This window comes from Amia ocellicauda, chromosome 3 (assembly GCF_036373705.1).
Source record: "Amia ocellicauda isolate fAmiCal2 chromosome 3, fAmiCal2.hap1, whole genome shotgun sequence".
Taxonomy (NCBI): domain Eukaryota; kingdom Metazoa; phylum Chordata; class Actinopteri; order Amiiformes; family Amiidae; genus Amia; species Amia ocellicauda.
The window spans coordinates 1,860,728-1,881,341 of NC_089852.1; the positions used below are offsets into that span (position 1 = coordinate 1,860,728).

The window sequence follows — 20,614 nt, forward strand, 5'->3', positions numbered from 1 at the left end:
ACTTCCGCTTTGCTCTTGTATCCTGTATGTTCGCGCCTCATTCCCAGCGGCCGAAATAGCTCAGTTGGGAGAGCGTTAGACTGAAGATCTAAAGGTCCCTGGTTCGATCCCGGGTTTCGGCAGAGCGAGGCGGCGTTTCCTTTTACCCCCGTGTGTGTGACGGGTTTCTGCGGCTGCAGGACAGACCGCTGGAGGGAGTTTATTGTATTGTATTGTATTGTATTGTATTGTATTGTATTGTATTGTATTGAATTGTATTGTATTGTATTGTATTGTATTGTATTGTATTGTATTGTATTGTATGGAGCCTCATGCTCGCTGTGTCCTGCGCTGTGATGCTCTGAGGCTCTGATGTCCGCTGTCTGCGCACTGGCCGCGGCCGCAGGACACGAAGGCGTTAATAACGGCTCGGCTGTCCAGCACATCCGCAATGTGTGTGACGTGTTCAGCACCCTGCTGGCACGCCTGTACAGAAAATACATACAAACAATACATACACACCTACACACATAAACACACACGCATTAATGACGTTCAATGACATTTTAAAACCCAACACAATAAAACAGGTTCCGGCCGGGGCAAAAGGAGATCCGTCCCTGGGTGGGCTCGAACCACCAACCTTTCGGTTAACAGCCGAACGCGCTAACCGATTGCGCCACAGAGACTGCGCACAGGAGGGTGAGGGTTAGGCTTAGAGTTAGGGTCGGTATACCGGCTCTCCACCCGCAGCTCCCCGCCTCTCGGCCGCAGCGGATGCGGAGTATCTCACCTCCCGCGTCCCCCGCCGCACGGCCGTCCGTTAAACCGTTCAATCTGTGCGTGAAAACCGAGCTCAATACAGCCACTGACATGCACCACTGAGACTCAGCCGCTGGGGGCGCTGTTGTACTAAGCGGCATTCACCGTAAACACCGTAACCACTGCATAAAAAATGGTCGCCCCGCGATTCATGATTTGAAATGTAAGACTTCAGACATTTAAAACATATTTAAAGACATTAGATCATCCATGCAGCACTTTCATACAGATCATACAGCCGGTACAGCATCTGCATTAGCTTTTAATAAGCTAGAGCAAAAACACAAGCGTACAACTCACTTCCATCTCTGTGGGAGTTTAAAAGAGTGTTATGGATTCATAGATACATGTATACGTTACAGAATCATGTTTCTAAGAGGACACGCAAGACAAAAACACAGCGTTAGGTTAATTACATATGACTGATGGAAAACAGAGTCGTCCCTGGGTGGGCTTGAACCACCAACCTTTCGGTTAACAGCCGAACGCGCTAACCGATTGCGCCACAGAGACCGAGATGCTCCAGGGCCTGGGTCCCCCACACGTGAAGTGACGCTACTGCCTGAATCCCTCTTTTGAAAGAAGGAATAAGGACAAGAGACGGGCAGAGTCCATCTTTCAAAGACGGATCACGGACACGCGATTGGCTTAGAATGATGGACTAGCATGTGGTGAGTGGACATGAAAGATGGACTAGTGCAGGGGTCACCAACACGTTGTTCGCAAACATATTTGGAAAATAAACTGTAAATATTACAGTTCTAGTTTTGTGTAGTTATTTTCAGCTGCAAACAGCCTAATCCGTTCTTGAACTCAGACAGCAAATAGTTACATTTATTTTTTGTAGCGTGAGACATTTTTATCTGCACACTTCCTCTTCATTTTGTTTCCAGTGTCACACTTCAACTAGTGCCAACGCAAGTTTCCCCTCCGTCCTTTAACTGCCGAGAGACAACAAAGCTGTGACTGGGGCCCTGGCCATGGAGAAGTACAGCGATCTCTTGACCAGGCTTGGTCAGGAGTTTGACCACAGATTCCATGATTTAGTGCCACTGGAGCCATGTGTCATGTTCACTACATTCCCCTTCACGGAGGTGGACACTTCAGACATTTCTCAACAAATGGGTGCGCTGCTTAATCTCAAGTCTGTGTCTCTGGAGATGGAAATTGTCTCCAAAATGACATTCAATTGAAGTCATGTCAATTTGCAGCTACATTTTGGAGCCTTGCAGATGCAGGACAACAACATGAGCAGTGCAGCCATGACAGTGGCCTCCGTTTAGCTCAACATACCTTTCGTGACTCGGCTTTCTCCGATATGAACTTCATTAAGTCCTGGTGTCGAACGCTTCTGACTGATGAGAACCTCAACAACTGCATCAGGGTTAACCTTTCGGGATATACCCCAGATCCAGTAAGTGTTCACAACTTTGAAGTAGCTGCCATCAAAGAAAAGGTTGGTGACTCCTGGACTAGCGTGTGTTAATTGGTCATGATATACAGGCGGACGTGAGGTGAGGTCAGGCCGAGTGGCACAACTTGGGTGAGCATGAGGAAATAAAATATGTAATTTTAATGTCTTTACAATTAAATGATACAGTACAAAAATCCTGTGTGTAAGAAATACACACCTAAACACAGACATGTGTAGTACACGGAATCATTCGGCTTCGTACTATACTGTCAGAGACTCAGTATGTAACTGCAGCATGTACTTATTCAGTGTGTAGCAGGGTAGTATGTGGTTTTGAATACACAGTGTCCAGAGCAGGTCGCACACTGACACAAAGCGAGTGCGCACTCAGCACTGTTACATAACCCTGGAGCCCACTGTTCTGTAACACTGACCCCCCCCACACACACATACACAACCTCTCCCGCTCTCTCTGGCTGCCTGGTCTCTGTCACGCAGTTTCCTTGACAATATAGGCACGCCATCTTTCCTGCTGTTCCTTTCTTTCTTAGTTTCTGTCAGTTGCTCATTGTGTCTTTCCTCTTTTCATCCTCCCAGGTTTCTGTTCCTGTTTCTTATTCCTCTTTCTCTCACTCCTGTCAGCACCTCTCCTAAGAACACCTTTCTCTTGCACCGTTGCTTCCCGTTTTCTTTTTCGTTTATAGAGCCATCAACGAGAGCTTGTGTCAGTATGTGTGTGTGTGTCAGTGAGTGTGCCTGTGTGTGTGTGACAGTGTCAGTGAGTGAGTGTGCCTGTGCCTGTGTGTGTGATAGTGTCAGTAAGTGTGCCTGTGTGTGTACGCATGTGTCAATCATTGAGAGAGTCATCACACACCGTTACCTTCACACTCACGGGGTAGCCATTCCCAAGTTCGCCGCCAGATGTCCCCGTTGCCTTATGACTGCCAGACACCTCTCCTTTCCTCTCAGCTATCCTGATTATTGCGTAATCACTTCAATCTGTTAGAGTAATTAGTCACACACAATTTCCACTCCAAACTCCTCAGCTCCACTCCACATGCCACATATATCAGACCAGTCCGGCTTGCCAACCAGGACAAGTACGATGACTGACGAGATCACTGTGAAGGTTTTCTTCTACAATGTTCTCTTTATTTAGCCCATCTGCCTGCTTCTTTCCTAACGATGCCGCTATAATTGCATTTATAATCACCTTCCTCACTGGAAAAGCGCAACAGTGGGCATTGGCACTGTGGTCTCAGCAGGAAGATATCACCCAGGATCAAAAAAGATCGATATCCACACAACTCAGCTACCAACAGAACCCATTTTGCCTCCCACTTGCATTGTGGCTCCCATCAAATGAGACATTATGGAACAAATCCAGCAGCCTCTACAGGAGTCCAGTGCACTCTGTCACTCATTAGGAGGGAGTTCCGGTGGCCGATCCTGATACAAGACGTCAAGCGCTTTGTCATTACCAGCCCGCCCTGCGCCCAGTGCAAGTCCTCTCGACAGCTCCCTGCTGGTCTCCTAGAGCCGCTCCCAATACCACAGCGACCCTGGTCCCACAGCCATTGACTTTATTACGGACCTCCCCAACTCCAAGGGATATACCACCATTCTAGTCGCAGTGGATTGGTTTTCCAAAGCCTGTCGGCCAATTCCACTAAAGCACCTCCTACCGCCCTGGGGACGGCAGAAGCTCTCTTCGCCCATGTCTTTCGGATATATGGGATTCCTGAGGACAGTCTCTGACAGAGGACCTCAGTTCACCTCCCGCGTCTGGTCCGCATTTTTTCAAGCCCTCAACGTCTTGGTCAGTCTCACCTCTGGTTACCATCCTCATTCAAACCGCCAGACAGAGAGTTTAAACCAAGAATTTGGACGGTTTCTGCACTCCTACATTGACCAATCACAGTAGGACTGGAGCCGGTTCCTGCCCTGGGCCGAGTATGCACAGAACTCGTTCATCAGCTCATCCACTGGTCTCACTCCCGTTTCCGTGGTCCGGTGAGTGACCTAATGTCCCAGCCGTCGATGATTGGTTCCGTCGCAGCAACAAGGTTTGGCAAGCGGCTCATGTGCGCCTCCAACAGGCTGTTCGACGCCAGAAGTTGCAGGCTGACCGCAACCGGCGGCCTGCACCCCAATATCAACCCGGTCAAGAAGACTGGCTATCCACCCAGAACATCCGTCTTCGGCTGCCATCCAAGAAACACAGTCACCGTTTTATTGGACCTTTCAAGATCGTCCGCCAGCTCAATCCCGTGTCTTACTGGCTACAATTACCACCACAATTACCTCTGCCCTTGGCTTCTGATCATTACAGTTACACACCCACACCCACACACACTTACAACACACAATCACATACAAATGCGCACACACAAATATTTAAAGACATTAGATCATCCATACAGAACTTTCATACAGATCATACAGCCGGTACAGCATCTGCATTAGCTTTTAATAAGCTAGAGCAAAAACACAAGCGTACAACTCACTTCCATCTCTGTGGGAGTTTAAAAGAGTGTTATGGATTCATAGATACATGTATACGTTACAGAATCATGTTTCTAAGAGGACACGCAAGACAAAAACACAGCGTTAGGTTAATTACATATGACTGATGAAAAACAGAGTCGTCCCTGGGTGGGCTTGAACCACCAACCTTTCGGTTAACAGCCGAACGCGCTAACCGATTGCGCCACAGAGACCGAGATGCTCCAGGGCCTGGGTCCCCCACACGTGAAGTGACGCTACTGCCTGAATCCCTCTTTTGAAAGAAGGAATAAGGACAAGAGACGGGCAGAGTCCATCTTTCAAAGATGGATCACGGACACGCGATTGGCTTAGAATGATGGACTTGGACCTTTAGCTCGTCTAGCGCCCTCTACCCTCGGATCGCCTACGTTTTCTGTTTGCCGGCTCTAGACCTCCGTCTGTCCCTAGTTTACGTTTCCGCTCCGCGCCTGGGTCCTCTGCCCTTGGCATCTGATCATTATAGTTACACACTCACACTTACACACCCACACGCACTTACATACAAACACACGCATGCACGCACACAGCTTCAGTGTGGGCAGGTGAACAGTGAAGCAGCTGGGAAGAGAGTCACTACTGACACACATTTCTGTTCCTGTTTAGGCTAAAAACAGTGCAGGGAATACATCAGTGATGCAGTTTCTTTTTAAAATTAGTATTTTTACCCCTACGAATATCAGTCGAATACTTATATAATGCTGAGGGCAAAACAAAACAACCTCAATAAATAAACACTACATGCAACGGCTCTGCATTCTCCAACCATGTACAAAAAGGAATCTGCTGCCACTGCTGCCAATGTATACAACTGGTGTAATTTTAAACAGCTTCTGTATATAGAAAGGTTCCTGTGAATGTAACAGCTGCCCTATATATATATATATATATATATATATACACACACACACACACACACACACACACACACACACTACATGGACAGAAGTATGTGGACACACGTTATAATTAGTGGATTCGGCTATTTCAGCCACACCTATTGCTGACAGGTGTCTAAAGTCAAGCACACGGCCATGCAATCTCCACAGACAAACACTGGCAGTACAATGGGCCGCACTGAAAAGCTCAGAGACTTCCAACATGGCACCGTCATAGGATGCAACCTTTACAACAAGTCGGTTTCCATGACCGAGCAGCCGCACTCAAGCCTAAGATCACCATGTGCAATGCCAACCGTCGGCTGGAGTGGCGTAAAGCTCGCCGCCATTGGACTCTGGAGCCATGCAAACACGTTCTCTGGAGTGACGAACCACACTTCACCATCCGGCAGTCCGACAGACTGAAGATTGACTGGAAATCAGCAAAAAAAACTGTCTCCAAATGACAAGCGCACTCAGATCACAGTAAAACATCTAAAGAAAATGAGTGAAAAACGCATCTCTCACACAATGTTGGATAAAACTGAAACTATGCATGATATTTATAAAACTATTTCAAATCCTACAGCGTGTTTTGGCTGTGATTCGTATTGCATAAGAAAGTTTACAAACGAGAGGAGGCCATTCGACCCATCGTGCAATACGATTAACGTACGTATCAAATAAGTTACACTTTCGAGGGCATTATACAATACATCTTTTAAACCAATGCAGCTGTGCTGTGCTGCCCTGTGTGAGCGGCAGTGTTGAGCACTGAGCAGCACTGTGAACCCGAGAGAACCTGACGCCTGTAAAATGCAAATATAATACAGATCAGCACTTAACACCATCTGATTATTTGTTCTAATGTATAGAACATGCATATTTTTATATTTTTCCTTTACTCTCCCTTATTCTATTTTATTTGTACAAGGTTTGATTTCAGGTTGTTATTTATGGTGAAAATAAATGTTGAGTTTATTATGTAAAATGTAAAAATCCTGCCTTCAGTGCATATTTGACAATTTCTCTCTGACAGGGAGAGATGCGAGGGATCCGTGATAGAAAACGTCTTATGCATGCTAACAAAAAAATAAACATCAGCAGACATATTGGTAATCGGCAAATTTAGCTTCCCAATTATCGGTATTGGATGCAAAAAACCTGTATCAGTTGGGCTCTAACCTCAACCCCATCCAAGACCTTTGGAGTGAACTGGAACGCCGACTGTGAGCCGGACCTGATCGCCCAACATCAGTGCCCGACCGCACTGACGCTCTTGTGGCTGAATGGAAGCAAATCCCCACAGCGATGATCCAACATCTAGTGAAAGCCTTCCCAGAAGAGTGAGGCTGTTACAGCAGCAAAGTGGGGATCAATGCCATATTAATGCCCATATTTTGGAATGAGACGATCGACGACCAGCTGTCCACATTCTTTTGCCCATGTAGTGTATATGTATATACAGAATAAACTGCTATGTGTATAAACTGGCTGTATAGATACCGCAGTTATTCTCTGGTTTCCATGGCTCTTATCACAACCCGGTCATCTCGTGGAGAACCAGTGAACTGCTTTCATGGGGGGATCAGTGTTTCACCCGTTGTCTTCCCCTTCACTGTCGTGCCACTCATGTAGAAAGCCCTGCACTTTCTGAGTCCCCCAAGATACCTCCAAGTATAAAGATAAAGCTGCCATCTTCAGCAAGTCCCAAGACATATGCTTGCCTCCACATCATCTGTGGAATCGTGCAATCGACCTCTTTACCAGGAACCACGCCCCCCAGAGGAAGCACATATCCGCTCTCTCTCCCTGAGTCACAAGCCATGGAGGATTATGTGAAGGAAGCCTTGGAACTGGGAATTATACATCCTTAGATCTCACCTGCTGCTGCCAGGTTTTTCTTTGTTGAGAAAAGAATGGGGGTCTGAGGCCTTGTATTGATTACAGGGGTCTAAACAATATCATGGTAAAATATAGGTACCGCCCTATGGTTTAGCCAATGCACCAGCTGTTTTCCAAGTCTTTGTTAACGAGGTCCTAAGAGACTCTCTCAACCGCTGCATGATTCTAAACATCGACGACATCCTGATATATTCCCCCACCTTCTCAGAACTTCCCCCAGATCTTCTCAGTTTATTCGTCTAAGCAGAGAAGTGTGATTTCCACCAAGAGCAGGTGCACTTCCTGGGATACATCATCAATGCACAAGGGACGCAGATGGATCAAAACAAGGTGAGGGCAGTCACGGAGTGGCCACAACCACAAACCATCTATGAGCTACAGAGATTTCTTGACTTCTCAAATTTCTATCACCGTTTTATTAAAGGCTTCAGCTCTGTGGCCGCTCCCCTCACCTCCCTCTTGAAAGCCACTTCCTGAAAACTAGCCTGGAATGAGCCTGCCTCTCATTCCTTCCACCAGCTCAAAACATTGTTTACCACGGCTCCTGCCTTGAGACACCCCGATCCTTCACTCCCCTTCGTGGTCGAAGTTGATGCATCCAAGTCAGGAGTTGGAGCCGTGCTCTCCCAACGACACGGCCAGCCTGCAAAACTCTATCCGTGGGCTGTCTTTTCTAAGAAGCTATCTGCGGCCGAGCGAAACTATGACTTTGGCAACTGATGTTGTCTCGTCAGTTCGATGTCCACACGACTCCCAACAGAACCCATTTTGCTTCACACTTGCATTGTGGCTCCCATCAAATGGGACATTATGGAACAAATCCAGCAGCCTCTCACCACAGATCCCACACCACCTAATTGCCCCGCATCTCTCTTATACATCCCGACCTCTGTGTGCCCTCAGTTCCTACAATGGCTTCATTCATGCCCAGCTTCCAGGCATCCAGGAGTCCAGTGCACTCTGTCACTCATTAGGAGGGAGTTCCGGTGGCCGATCCTGATACAAGACGTCAAGCGCTTTGTCATTACCTGCCCGCCCTGCGCCCAGTGCAAGTCCTCTCGACAGCTCCCTGCTGGTCTCCTAGAGCCGCTCCCAATACCACAGCGACCCTGGTCCCACAGCCATTGACTTTATTACGGACCTCCCCAACTCCAAGGGATATACCACCATTCTAGTCGCAGTGGATTGGTTTTCCAAAGCCTGTCGGCCAATTCCACTAAAGCACCTCCTACCGCCCTGGGGACGGCAGAAGCTCTCTTCGCCCATGTCTTTCGGATATATGGGATTCCTGAGGACAGTCTCTGACAGAGGACCTCAGTTCACCTCCCGCGTCTGGTCCGCATTTTTTCAAGCCCTCAACGTCTTGGTCAGTCTCACTTCTGGTTACCATCCTCATTCAAACCGCCAGACAGAGAGTTTAAACCAAGAAATTGGACGGTTTCTGCACTCCTACATTGACCAATCACAGTAGGACTGGAGCCGGTTCCTGCCCTGGGCCGAGTATGCACAGAACTCGTTCATCAGCTCATCCACTGGTCTCACTCCCGTTTCCGTGGTCCGGTGAGTGACCTAATGTCCCAGCCGTCGATGATTGGTTCCGTCGCAGCAACAAGGTTTGGCAAGCGGCTCATGTGCGCCTCCAACAGGCTGTTCGACGCCAGAAGTTGCAGGCTGACCGCAACCGGCGGCCTGCACCCCAATATCAACCCGGTCAAGAAGACTGGCTATCCACCCAGAACATCCGTCTTCGGCTGCCATCCAAGAAACACAGTCACCGTTTTATTGGACCTTTCAAGATCGTCCGCCAGCTCAATCCCGTGTCTTACTGGCTACAATTACCACCACAATTACCTCTGCCCTTGGCTTCTGATCATTACAGTTACACACCCACACCCACACACACACTTACAACACACAATCACATACAAATGCGCACACACAAATATTTAAAGACATTAGATCATCCATGCAGCACTTTCATACAGATCATACAGCCGGTACAGCATCTGCATTAGCTTTTAATAAGCTAGAGCAAAAACACAAGCGTACAACTCACTTCAATCTCTGTGGGAGTTTAAAAGAGTGTTATGGATTCATAGATACATGTATACGTTACAGAATCATGTTTCTAAGAGGACACGCAAGACAAAAACACAGCGTTAGGTTAATTACATATGACTGATGGAAAACAGAGTCGTCCCTGGGTGGGCTTGAACCACCAACCTTTCGGTTAACAGCCGAACGCGCTAACCGATTGCGCCACAGAGACCGAGATGCTCCAGGGCCTGGGTCCCCCACACGTGAAGTGACACTACTGCCTGAATCCCTCTTTTGAAAGAAGGAATAAGGACAAGAGACGGGCCGAGTCCATCTTTCAAAGACGGATCACGGACACGCGATTGGCTTAGAATGATGGACTTGGACCTTTAGCTCGTCTAGCGCCCTCTACCCTCGGATCGCCTACGTTTTCCGTTTGCCGGCTCTAGACCTCCGTCTGTCCCTAGTTTACGTTTCCGCTCCGCGCCTGGGTCCCTTGGCATCTGATCATTATAGTTACACACTCACACTTACACACCCACACGCACTTACATACAAACACACGCATACACGCACACAGCTTCAGTGTGGGCAGGTGAACAGTGAAGCAGCTGGGAAGAGAGTCACTACTGACACACATTTCTGTTCCTGTTTAGGCTAAAAACAGTGCAGGGAATACATCAGTGATGCAGTTTCTTTTTAAAATTAGTATTTTTACCCCTACGAATATCAGTCGAATACTTATATAATGCTGAGGGCAAAACAAAACAACCTCAATAAATAAACACTACATGCAACGGCTCTGCATTCTCCAACCATGTACAAAAAGGAATCTGCTGCCACTGCTGCCAATGTATACAACTGGTGTAATTTTAAACAGCTTCTGTATATAGAAAGGTTCCTGTGAATGTAACAGCTGCCCTATATATATATATATATATATATATATATATATATATATATATATATATATATATATACACACACACACACACACACACACACTACATGGACAGAAGTATGTGGACACACGTTATAATTAGTGGATTCGGCTATTTCAGCCACACCTATTGCTGACAGGTGTCTAAAGTCAAGCATACGGCCATGCAATCTCCACAGACAAACACTGGCAGTACAATGGGCCGCAATGAAAAGCTCAGAGACTTCCAACATGGCACCGTCATAGGATGCAACCTTTACAACAAGTCGGTTTCCATGACCGAGCAGCCGCACTCAAGCCTAAGATCACCATGTGCAATGCCAACCGTCGGCTGGAGTGGCGTAAAGCTCGCCGCCATTGGACTCTGGAGCCATGCAAACACGTTCTCTGGAGTGACGAACCACACTTCACCATCCGGCAGTCCGACAGACTGAAGATTGACTGGAAATCAGCAAACAAAAACTGTCTCCAAATGACAAGCGCACTCAGATCACAGTAAAACATCTAAAGAAAATGAGTGAAAAACGCATCTCTCACACAATGTTGGATAAAACTGAAACTATGCATGATATTTATAAAACTATTTCAAATCCTACAGCGTGTTTTGGCTGTGATTCGTATTGCATAAGAAAGTTTACAAACGAGAGGAGGCCATTCGACCCATCGTGCAATACGATTAACGTACGTATCAAATAAGTTACACTTTCGAGGGCATTATACAATACATTTTTTAAACCAATGCAGCTGTGCTGTGCTGCCCTGTGTGAGCGGCAGTGTTGAGCACTGAGCAGCACTGTGAACCCGAGAGAACCTGACGCCTGTAAAATGCAAATATAATACAGATCAGCACTTAACACCATCTGATTATTTGCTCTAATGTATAGAACATGCATATTTTTATATTTTTCCTTTACTCTCCCTTATTCTATTTTATTTGTACAAGGTTTGATTTCAGGTTGTTATTTATGGTGAAAATAAATGTTGAGTTTATTATGTAAAATGTAAAAATCCTGCCTTCAGTGCATATTTGACAATTTCTCTCTGACAGGGAGAGATGCGAGGGATCCGTGATAGAAAACGTCTTATGCATGCTAACAAAAAAATAAACATCAGCAGACATATTGGTAATTGGCAAATTTAGCTTCCCAATTATCGGTATTGGATGCAAAAAACCTGAATCGGTTGGGCTCTAACCTCAACCCCATCCAAGACCTTTGGAGTGAACTGGAATGAGACGATCGACGACCAGCTGTCCACATTCTTTTGCCCATGTAGTGTATATGTATATACAGAATAAACTGCTATGTGTATAAACCAGGTGTATAGATATTAGGTGTGTGTAAACCTGCTGTATAGATATTAGTGGTGTATGTAAAGGTAGCACTGTGTTCCCACAGGACTGTAATTGAGAAACGCTGCTGTACGGTAATACTGCCCTTACTACAGTACTGTGACGGCGTCTGTCTGTAGATCCTCTGTGATGAGGGATCAGGCCCCTCTGTGTCAGTGAGGGGACTCCTGTGTTTTGTTCTTCATGGTCGTCATCTGAGTTTTTGTTTATTGTTTTTAAGGGATTTATTCCACTCAGTTCTCCAAAAAGTCTGTCTCTCACAGAGTATGCACATACACTCACACACACAGGCACACGCATGCAGTCGCACACACAGTTGCTGCAGCAAAGCTGTCACACTGACTTAGGGGTCACTAGTTAATTGTTTAAATCCCTCATTACTGAATCTAAAATGCAAAGAAAGGATTTAAGTACAAAGTCTCTCTCTCTGTCTTACATAACTGAATTACATACCTGTCAGTTTCACAAAGAAACATGTTATTGCATTTATTTATTTAACAAATACTGACAGTGTGTGTGTGTGTGTGTGTGAATGTCAGTGTGTGTAAATGTCAGTGTGTGTAAATGTCAGTGTGTGTGAGGGTGTGTGTGAATGTCAGTGTGTGTCTGAGAGTGTCAGTGTGAGGATGCTGAGGTTGGCCAGCTCTGATAAGGCACAGTGGAGTTGATCCCGTGACACAATGGCTTTTCAGATTTGCTGACCCACTAGCAAACAAACTCTCTCTCTAAATGTGTTTTGTTGATACATTGTTTAACCCTGTTTTCAGTAACAACAGGGGCCAGTGATTTAAAAGCCTTGTAATTACTGTATATTTGGACTTATGTTGTACGAGATAAGGGTCGTCTGCCAAGAAATAAAAATATTATTATTATTATTATTATTATTATTATTATTATTAATAATAATAATAATAATAATAATAAAAAGCCTCATCAACACGGACATTGTACCAATATTACTAACCTGTCTCGACAGCAGCTCTGTGTGTCCACTGCATGACTTTATGAATACGGGATGGAGTGTGTGCCGTGTCCGGTGTCCCTGGCTGGTACGGGGTGCGAAAAAGAACAGAAAATGTTCCTGTAATGAAACTGTTCTGTTTTTTAAAGACTGTATCTGCCAAAAAAAAAAAACACCTGCAATATCAAATCACAAAAAGAGAAACAAAATCAACAACAAAATTAAAAAACACAATTAGACACACAATCAAAGTGATGCATTACGTCACGCAGGCGGACACTATAACCCCCCCACGACAGGCAGGCCTTGACAAAGCAAGGGTTAAGCCCCTCCCTTCCCTCCAAGCCCATCGACCTTCGACATGCTGCTGTAGTGGAGGATGCTGGGAAGAGAGGAATGGAAAGTCAGCAACAGCCCACACGTGCGCAGAGGCGGGGAGAACACAGACACCTGCGAATGAACACGTAACAGAGACACACACACAGGCATACAGACACACTGATAATAGAAATAATTATTATTATTATTATTTATTTAGAAGCGCCTTCCACGATACCCAAGGACTCTGGGCCCATATTCATCAAAGTGTTGGTTTCAAAAATCCTTGACAAACATCTGTGACAAAAGTTTTACATACATAAATAAATCAATATAATACAGAATAATACAGATACATAATTAGATCATTTACACATTAAAGTGCACATGGCGCTGGGAATTTAGGCCACTGGATCAGTCCAGGGACCGTGAGGGGATCAGCATGTTGAGCCAGACTATTATTATTATTAGGCTATCATTTATTTATTGGCAGACGGGCGACTTACAAAATATAAGAGCATTACATCAGTGCAATACAGTATAAAAATCCAGATCAAAACGTAATACAATTACAAGTTCAAAATTACACAAGAGCATAGGAAAAATATGCAGTCAATATAAAACACAAGTCCCACATCCTAGATTGTAACAATAATAAGTGCAGACAAGGGGAAGGGGGCAACCAGCGTGCTTTATCAAGTGACAGGGGCTTTGGGGAGACGGGACGTAATTACATTACTTTCCCAGAACACATCAAGGCCGAACAAAACAAGTCAACTTTTTTTTATATATATTTTTTCTGTCACGTCATGTTCTTCTTGTACATTTATTTTGTTGGCTATGCTGTGCCATGTTATTTCTATATGACACATGTTTCTTGTGTGTGCCAAATAGGTCTGTTTCATTTTTTTAGTACTTTATTCACCAATAGGTCTATGGTTTCAAAATTGAATATGAATGTGTAAGGCTGTAGTTGGAAGTATGCACACCCTCTATTTGCAACAATGTTAGGAAAATAGTGTTCAACACACTTAAAAGACATGTTACCGTCATGTATAGTTGAACAGAGAACAACTTACACTTCATATAATGGGATTTTTTTTTTGTGAAAGTGTATGCATATGTTAAGACCCCACTGTATACACATGTACACCAGAGTTTCATACAGGAAAACAAATGTTATGCCAATGTTGTTTTCTTCCTGAAATATCGCAACAATTTAAAAGGACAATGGCTGAAATAACATCTACCCCAACTTAAATTAAACATATATATATATATATATATATATATATATATATATATAGCTCGAGCATTCCTTGACACACTCCTGCACCCCAGTTTGAGACCAAGCTACAATTGCTAAGTCCCATTTGTAGATTTTAACTTACTAGCTAATTAGCTAACTTGATCATTGATGGTGCAGAACTAGGTAGCAGTGTTATAGCATAGATTAGGCAAAATTGAAAAAACCTCTTGCAGATCCTATTCAAGATAAAACTCGCTATAGCAAATACAGCCACCATGTTATAATAAAACGCGATTTTGTGGCAGGTAATGTGAACTGGACTGTTCAGTTAAAGAAACGAGAGAGAAAACTGGTTTAGCTTCACATTTAATGTCATCGTCATTAAAACAGTATTTACGCAAAAATCCTACTGTACAGCAATACAAACTAAGCATAACCGAGTCATATTACAATACCTTTCTCTTGTGCTTGTTTTCCTTCAGTTTAATAATTTTGACGCTTTTATGCGCCTGATTGGTGCGCTCTCGGTCTTTCGTCCGCCATTATAATTTTGTTGTGTCGCAGTTGTAAAATACTTTTTCTTTATTTTGTGCTACACCGGAAGCAAACCAAAACCAGATCGATCACAGGTTTCTAGAGCATAGAGCATTCTACGATCAAACATAAAATCCAATCTGAAAACTGATCACTGTGACCATTTATGAAAATTTGTTATAGAAAATAATTGAAAATATATTCAATTTATTAATTATTCGTTTTTGTTAGGGGGCCCCCTAGCGGCAGGGGGACCTATGCGGTCGCTTAAATCGCTTATGCCTAGAAATGGAGCTGCACATACCTGACTCCCACACCCGCATATCTGCACTCCCACATCTCGCACACCCACTCCAGTCCAACAGGTTTTACTGCATCAATACGCCAGTTTATGAAAACTGGGAAACACTTTGTTAACCCAGACCTGATCAGGGAGGATGCATCGCATGTGAGTTTCTGGTTTCTAGGTCCTGTCATTTAGAAATCATTTGGAGCAAAACACACACACACACAGAACCCCCTACATACACCTCAGCACACAGAGATTAACCACTGTAAACCACTGTAACCTGCACTGCGTGTAAATTAGCAGGTTGTGTAATAAGGAGGTCAGTGATGCGGCGGCAGGCATCTCTGTGGCCAGGCTCTGGTCAAAGGTCGTCTTCTGTGAATGCTGCACTGCTGTGAAAAAATAAAAGCAAACCTCATCAAAATAATGAGAAAACAATTTTGAGCAATTCTCACAAACCCGAGAGGAGTCTTCAGTTTTCTCTCCCTCTCGCCCACTCTCTCTGTTGTGCTTGTGTTTCTTTCGAGCGCTCAGCACCGCACTGCAGACCCTGCGGCCCACTCCCCGGTCCAGCCGCTGATTCTTGCCTGCCAAGTAGCAAACTGGTGCCCAGAGTCGTACCCAGATGCCCACACAGAGCTGCCTATTTGTGTGCAGTCTGGCTGGGGCACAGCGTTCCACCCACCTGCCAATCTCTGTGTACAGGCTGCTGGTCTGTTTTCAAGCCTGGACCCCCATCCCCCCAGAACGCGGTGTCCTTGCTGTCTCTCTATCCCACTCTCTTTACTTCACTGTTGTCTTTGTTTTTGGTTGGTTTCTTGGTTTGTTTTGTTGTTGCTCCAGTCATTCCGGAGTTAGTGAATTCCCATCGTAACAAACAATAACTCTCGCTCTCTCTCTCAAATACAAATTCAATTCAGAAAAGCTTCACTAGCACGACTGCTTGACATCTGTGTTGCAATCAACATACTGGTCCAGCGCTCAAGAACAGGCCGGCGGGGCCGATAAAAACAGCATTTCTTCATTCAATCGTTGTCCACAGTGTCGGGGCCCACGGTGCTGTTGGCCTCTCAGTGTGGGGCAGGGTATGAAGAGGTATAGAAATAATGAAGTATATGTGTCACTGATGGATGTGTGTTTGGGGCAGTAGAACAGGAAATGGGCCTTGTCCTCCTCTCTCTCTCTTTGTCTGTCTCTCTTCCTCCCTATTTCTATTTGTTGATTTCTCTCCTTTTCTCTGCATCTATCTCCATCTCTCGCTACATGCCCCCCATCTTTCTGTTTTACTCTCCCCCTCTCTTCTTCCATCTTTATCCCATTGCTTTTTCAATCTCTCCATCATCTCTTATCCTTTCTTTCCTTCTCTCTCTCTCTATACTGTCTCCCTTAATCTTTCTGGCTCACTGTCTCCATTTCTGTTTTTCTTTCCATCTCTCTCCCTCCCCCTGCTTCGGGGGCTAAAAATACAGAGCTGGTTGCCACAGCGACAGACCTATTACAAAACTGGTTTAATTGCCATGGCAACTGGTTACCCCCAGGATGAGCGCGGGGGGGGCGCTCCGTCACACGGCCCCCCAGGCGACACCAGAGGACAGTGAATCAGTGATGAATATTCTGCACCTTTTGATTATTCCCATTCATGTTTATTCTTACTCTCTGTGCCACCCCCTGTGAATCGGTGTTCAATGTGTGATCGATTCGCTTTGCACTTGAACGGGGTGGGGGGGTAATGATTATTTATTAGTGCAGTTTCTGTGTTTTTGTTTTCATGGGGGGTTGTTGGTTGGAGTAGCTTTGCCGAAGGTTGGTGGCACTGTGTGAAACTGTGGTCAGTGTTCGTGGGGGATGGTACTGTGAGAAACTGTGTTCAGTGTGTTAGTGGGGGGAGGTTCTGTGCGATACTGTGTTCAGTGTGCGTTAGTGGGGGGAGGGTCTGTGCGATACTGTGTTCAGTGTGCGTTAGTGGGGGGAGGTTCTGTGTGATACTGTGTTCAGTGTGCGTTAGTGGGGGGAGGTTCTGTGCGATACTGTGTTCAGTGTGTGTTAGTGGGGGGAGGGTCTGTGGGATAGTGTTCAGTGTGTGTTAGTGGGGGGAGGGTCTGTGCGATACTGTGTTCAGTGTGTTAGTGGGGGGAGGTTCTATGCGATACTGTGTTCAGTGTGTGTTAGTGGGGGGAGGTTCTATGCGATACTGTGTTCAGTGTGTGTTAGTGAGGGGAGGGTCTGTGCGATACTGTGTTCAGTGTGTGTTAGTGTTCAGTGTGTGTTAGTGGGGGGAGGGTCTGTGTGATAGTGTTCAGTGTGTGTTAGTGGAGGAGGGTCTGTGTGATAGTGTTCAGTGTGTGTTAGTGGGGGGAGGGTCTGTGTGATAGTGTTCAGTGTGTTAGTGGGGGGAGGGTCTGTGTGATAGTGTTCAGTGTGTTAGTGGGGGGAGGGTCTGTGTGATAGTGTTCAGTGTGTGTTAGTGGGGGGAGGGTCTGTGTGATAGTGTTCAGTGTGTTAGTGGGGGGAGGGTCTGTGTGATAGTGTTCAGTGTGTTAGAGGGGGGAGGGTCTGTGTGATACTGTTCAGTGTGTTAGTGGGGGGAGGTTCTGTGCGATACTGTGTTCAGTGCGTTAGTGGGGGGAGGTTCTGTGCGATACTGTGTTCAGTGTGTGTTAGTGGGGGGAGGGTCTGTGGGATAGTGTTCAGTGTGTGTTAGTGGGGGGAGGGTCTGTGCGATACTGTGTTCAGTGTGTTAGTGGGGGGAGGGTCTGTGCGATACTGTGTTCAGTGTGTTAGTGGGGGGAGGTTCTGTGCGATACTGTGTTCAGTGTGTTAGTGGGGGGAGGGTCTGTGCGATACTGTGTTCAGTGTGTTAGTGGGGGGAGGGTCTGTGCGATACTGTGTTCAGTGTGTGTTAGTGAGGGGAGGGTCTGTGCGATACTGTGTTCAGTGTGTGTTAGTGTTCAGTGTGTGTTAGTGGGGGGAGGGTCTGTGTGATAGTGTTCAGTGTGTGTTAGTGGAGGAGGGTCTGTGTGATAGTGTTCAGTGTGTGTTAGTGGGGGGAGGGTCTGTGTGATAGTGTTCAGTGTGTTAGTGGGGGGAGGGTCTGTGTGATAGTGTTCAGTGTGTTAGTGGGGGGAGGGTCTGTGTGATAGTGTTCAGTGTGTGTTAGTGGGGGGAGGGTCTGTGTGATAGTGTTCAGTGTGTTAGTGGGGGGAGGGTCTGTGTGATAGTGTTCAGTGTGTTAGAGGGGGGAGGGTCTGTGTGATACTGTTCAGTGTGTTAGTGGGGGGAGGTTCTGTGCGATACTGTGTTCAGTGCGTTAGTGGGGGGAGGTTCTGTGCGATACTGTGTTCAGTGTGTGTTAGTGGGGGGAGGGTCTGTGGGATAGTGTTCAGTGTGTGTTAGTGGGGGGAGGGTCTGTGCGATACTGTGTTCAGTGTGTTAGTGGGGGGAGGGTCTGTGCGATACTGTGTTCAGTGTGTTAGTGGGGGGAGGTTCTGTGCGATACTGTGTTCAGTGTGTTAGTGGGGGGAGGGTCTGTGCGATACTGTGTTCAGTGTGTTAGTGGGGGGAGGGTCTGTGCGATACTGTGTTCAGTGTGTTAGTGGGGGGAGGGTCTGTGCGATACTGTGTTCAGTGTGTTAGTGGGGGGAGGTTCTGTGCGATACTGTGTTCAGTGCGTTAGTGGGGGAGGTTCTGTGCGATACTGTGTTCAGTGTGTTAGTGGGGGGAGGGTCTGTGCGATACTGTGTTCAGTGTGTTAGTGGGGGGAGGGTCTGTGCGATACTGTGTTCAGTGTGTTAGTGGGGGGAGGTTCTGTGTGATAGTGTTCAGTGTGTGTTAGTGGGGGGAGGGTCTGTGCAATACTGTGTTCAGTGTGCGTTAGTAGGGGGAGGGTCTGTGTGATAGTGTTCAGTGTGTGTTAGAGGGGGGAGGGTCTGTGTGATAGTGTTCAGTGTGTGTTAGTGGGGGGAGGTTCTGTGTGATACTGTGTTCAGTGTGCGTTAGTGGGGGGAGGTTCTGTGCGATACTGTGTTCAGTGTGTGTTAGTGGGGGGAGGGTCTGTGGGATAGTGTTCAGTGTGTGTTAGTGGGGGGAGGGTCTGTGCGATACTGTGTTCAGTGTGCGTTAGTGGGGGGAGGTTCTATGCGATACTGTGTTCAGTGTGTGTTAGTGAGGGGAGGGTCTGTGCGATACTGTGTTCAGTGTGTGTTAGTGTTCAGTGTGTGTTAGTGGGGGGAGGGTCTGTGTGATAGTGTTCAGTGTGTGTTAGTGGGGGGAGGGTCTGTGTGATAGTGTTCAGTGTGTTAGTGGGGGGAGGGTCTGTGTGATAGGGTTCAGTGTGTGTTAGTGGGGGGAGGGTCTGTGTGATAGTGTTCAGTGTGTGTTAGTGGGGGGAGGGTCTGTGTGATAGTGTTCAGTGTGTTAGTGGGGGGAGGTTCTGTGCGATACTGTGTTCAGTGTGATAGTGGGGGGAGGGTCTGTGCGATACTGTGTTCAGTGTGTTAGTGGGGGGAGGGTCTGTGCGATACTGTGTTCAGTGTGTTAGTGGGGGGAGGGTCTGTGTGATAGTGTTCAGTGTGTGTTAGAGGGGGGAGGGTCTGTGTGATAGTGTTCAGTGTGCGTTAGTGGGGGGAGGGTCTGTGCGATACTGTGTTCAGTGTGCGTTAGTGGGGGGAGGTTCTGTGTGATACTGTGTTCAGTGTGCGTTAGTGGGGGGAGGTTCTGTGCGATACTGTGTTCAGTGTGTGTTAGTGGGGGGAGGGTCTGTGGGATAGTGTTCAGTGTGTGTTAGTGGGGGGAGGGTCTGTGCGATACTGTGTTCAGTGTGCGTTAGTGGGGGGAGGGTCTGTGGGATAGTGTTCAGTGTGTGTTAGAGGGGGGAGGGTCTGTGCGATAGTGTTCAGTGTGTGTTAGTGGGGGGAGGGTCTGTGTGATAGTGTTCAGTGTGTGTTAGTGGGGGGAGGGTCTGTGTGATAGTGTTCAGTGTGTTAGTGGGGGGAGGGTCTGTGTGATAGGGTTCAGTGTGTGTTAGTGGGGGGAGGGTCTGTGTGATAGTGTTCAGTGTGTGTTAGTGGGGGGAGGGTCTGTGTGATAGTGTTCAGTGTGTTAGTGGGGGGAGGTTCTGTGCGATACTGTGTTCAGTGTGATAGTGGGGGGAGGGTCTGTGGGATACTGTGTTCAGTGTGTTAGTGGGGGGAGGGTCTGTGCGATACTGTGTTCAGTGTGTTAGTGGGGGGAGGGTCTGTGCGATACTGTGTTCAGTGTGTTAGTGGGGGGAGGGTCTGTGTGATAGTGTTCAGTGTGTGTTAGAGGGGGGAGGGTCTGTGTGATAGTGTTCAGTGTGCGTTAGTGGGGGGAGGGTCTGTGCGATACTGTGTTCAGTGTGCGTTAGTGGGGGGAGG

The 20,614-nt window shown here is 46.6% G+C and overlaps 5 non-coding genes across 5 annotated transcripts; 1 reads left to right on the top strand and 4 right to left on the bottom strand.

Moving 5' to 3' along the window:
- Positions 1–49: 49 nt before the first annotated feature.
- trnaf-gaa (transfer RNA phenylalanine (anticodon GAA)) lies at positions 50–122 on the top strand. The gene has a single exon. It is a non-coding gene; the product is annotated as a tRNA-Phe (tRNA).
- A 472-nt stretch (positions 123–594) lies between these two features.
- trnan-guu (transfer RNA asparagine (anticodon GUU)) lies at positions 595–668 on the bottom strand. The gene has a single exon. It is a non-coding gene; the product is annotated as a tRNA-Asn (tRNA).
- A 572-nt stretch (positions 669–1,240) lies between these two features.
- Positions 1,241–1,314, bottom strand: trnan-guu (transfer RNA asparagine (anticodon GUU)). Its single transcript has one exon. It is a non-coding gene; the product is annotated as a tRNA-Asn (tRNA).
- A 3,547-nt stretch (positions 1,315–4,861) lies between these two features.
- Positions 4,862–4,935, bottom strand: trnan-guu (transfer RNA asparagine (anticodon GUU)). Its single transcript has one exon. It is a non-coding gene; the product is annotated as a tRNA-Asn (tRNA).
- A 4,802-nt stretch (positions 4,936–9,737) lies between these two features.
- Positions 9,738–9,811, bottom strand: trnan-guu (transfer RNA asparagine (anticodon GUU)). Its single transcript has one exon. It is a non-coding gene; the product is annotated as a tRNA-Asn (tRNA).
- Between the last annotated feature and the right edge of the window lie 10,803 nt (positions 9,812–20,614).